Below are 2,781 nucleotides of genomic sequence, written 5' to 3'. Positions count from 1 at the left end.
TCACACAGACAGGCATCTGAGATCGGCTCGATTTGAGAAAGGGTAAATTATTTAATGAGATTTTAAAAAACACACTAGGTGGATCTTTATCATTATAGGGTGGTTGAGTACACACACTGCCAACACACATTTCAGTTCAAACAACTTGTAAAAGTGCATGTCGCATCCGATGACCTTTTTAAATGAACACCTTTAATAAAAATGTAATATATTAATACTTTGCTAACATCAATATCACGTTGTTTACTTATGGTTGTCCAAACCTAATCCTAAAATTCATGCGAATTCCTGAGGATAAAACTGATAGATAAGCAGTACTGCTCTGTCACTTGGATAGTTCTGTGATGTGATATTATTTGTATAACATTTAAGCAATTTTTCCCCCTCGAATTGTAACGATTCTAAAATATGATGTAAAACTTGGACACACTGCATATTATTATTATTATTTTTAAATCTGTGAAAATGTAAAGGAATTGCAACAAATACCTGATTAGTGCATAAATACTTCCCAATTAAAATAATAATAAATTATTTTGGTATTGCAGCAATTAGAAAGGGGGCTTAACTGTTATGAAAACAATGTAAAAATGCCAGAAACCTTAAACTCTGTGTAAACTGAAAATATATGTAAAAGTCCAGTTTTCTGCAGCTATGTTATGACGTCATATCCATATAGTAATTACGTACAAATTACATCACATGACCACGTCACGGCAATTTGATGACATGTATATGTATTAGTAACAATTACGCATACTCTCATTTGAGTGACTGTTAATGAATTACAGCCTGTTGCACTGATTGATCAAAGATTTTCCAATTCATAAAGATAAATTCAGCCACGAGGCGTTTGCTGTGATTTACAGATGCTTTGCAGATCATCATATTTATTAATTTAGCACTATAATGTCGATCATACAGCGATATTTTCATGTTTTCCCTGCTATCATCCTCCAGCTAGCCGCTGCTCCACCGTTACACGCATCAAATCCAGCTGACTGCGTTCTTTCACACTCTCCTGCTTCATTTTCACCTCGTTTCTGTTCATAATTCAGCTGTTTGATTGGGATTTGTGTGTTTCTGCAGAGTCTGCGTGTGTTGTTTTGTGTTTTTAGCTTGGGCTCACGTCACAGCACGCGCGGAACGCAACAGGACCCACCGAAAAAAACACAGCAAAGTTACGAAAGACACGAATGTAAGCACACAAGCACAAGCACGCAGTGCTCCCCAAACGCCGTCGCTTTTGGATCATTTCTAAGAATTGTGTTTCCATCGGTGTCTTACCTGCTGTAGTAACTCATGTTTATCCGCCGTTGCTATGGATTCCTCCGATGCTGCCGCGTCGCGTGCGTCCACGTGCGCAAAACCCGCAGCGGCCGCAGGCGCATGCGCACACGGTTACGCGTCAAATGACGTTTCTTCCTCAAGGTGGCGCGTGATGCTCAGAAAATCCATTCGCTAAAAGATTATATACTTTCAATCTATATGTAAAATCGATTGGTATTTCATTTCATACAAATGGAAATCCCCCTCTGAAATCTCTATAAAATCGTCTACAATAATCCACTCATCATAAACGACTGTGATTGGTCCATCTTGAAAATGCGCAGTGAAAAGTAACATATATCACGTGACAGCGCCGCTTATTCTCTCTGAACAAGATTACACTGTCTGTCCCACACACACAGTTATAAAGCAAGCTAGATATGACAGATGTCACACGTACCTTCAATGAACAATATAAAATAAAATTCGGCCTGTTCCTCTTATTAAACGTTCTCAACAAAATTGAGAAAAAAGTTCTTCCAGTAGCATTAATAGAAGATTCGTTCAAAGCAATCTGGTTTTTAATAATGTTCTCAAAATGTTAGCACAAAAACGGGATCTATCATGGAACATTTTTCCTGAAACGTTTTTGTTTTTTAATTTACCCTTACCAAAAAGTTGTATACTTCAAGGTTATTTTAGTAAGTATACTTAAGTAACGTTCAAGTATATTTTTAAGTATACTTTATGTAGTAAATATACAAATATCAGTGTACTAGTAGTATACTTGTAAGTGTACTATTTCAATACTCATTGGGACTAAATTGGCCCACTTTCTAGTATATAAAAGTATGCTTTAAGTATAAAAGTAGTAAACTTTGAGTACACAACTAGTTTACATCAAAATGTTTAGCTTGTACTGCAACTATACTAAAAGTGAACTTATAGGTATACTGATAGTTTACTAATTAAATACATTTTTAGTACACTTTGAAGTATAGTCTCAGTAAACTACTAGTTTAGTAGTTTTATACTGCAAGTATACTCGTAAGTTTTCTTTTAGTGAACTTTACATCATACTTTAAGTATACTACTATGTCCCTATTTAGGTATTAATTTGTATATATTTTGTTATATATCTGAACATACAAACATCAAAAGAACAGGGTATCTGCTTGTAAACAAAAACATTTTATTCTAGTTTCATGCATTCTTTTTTGAAACACTTGAATGTGGATAAGTTTCATAAATAAAAAATATAAAGAAATAAACAACATTTTGAACAAAAAGCTGAAAAAAGACTATGAACTGGATTCAGAATGATAACCAAAACGTAGATAAAGTTGATCAACACCCCAAAGCTTGACAGTTATTATTACCTCTTCATTGGTCGACATTTTATTCCATAAGTATAAGTCAAGTATACTTAAATGTCATTTTAAGTATATTTCTGAGAAGTACATAAAAAGTAGACTAAAAGTATACTTTCCTATTTTTAGTTTAAAAGAAGTA

The 2,781-nt window shown here is 34.2% G+C and overlaps 1 long non-coding RNA gene across 1 annotated transcript in view; it reads right to left on the bottom strand.

Moving 5' to 3' along the window:
- The window catches only part of LOC107658983 (uncharacterized), a 23,164-nt gene extending 21,788 nt beyond the window's left edge, over window positions 1-1,376 (bottom strand). Inside the window, exon 1 of the long non-coding RNA XR_001630860.1 lies at window positions 1,288-1,376. This is a non-coding gene — a long non-coding RNA (uncharacterized LOC107658983). The remainder of the gene's footprint in view (window positions 1-1,287) is intronic.
- Between the last annotated feature and the right edge of the window lie 1,405 nt (window positions 1,377-2,781).

This window comes from Sinocyclocheilus anshuiensis, unplaced genomic scaffold, assembly GCF_001515605.1.
Source record: "Sinocyclocheilus anshuiensis isolate Anshui unplaced genomic scaffold, SAMN03320099.WGS_v1.1 scaffold283, whole genome shotgun sequence".
NCBI classification, from domain to species: Eukaryota; Metazoa; Chordata; class Actinopteri; order Cypriniformes; family Cyprinidae; genus Sinocyclocheilus; species Sinocyclocheilus anshuiensis.
The sequence above is the reverse complement of the archived record's forward strand: the minus strand, read 5'-3'. Positions and strand labels throughout refer to the sequence as shown.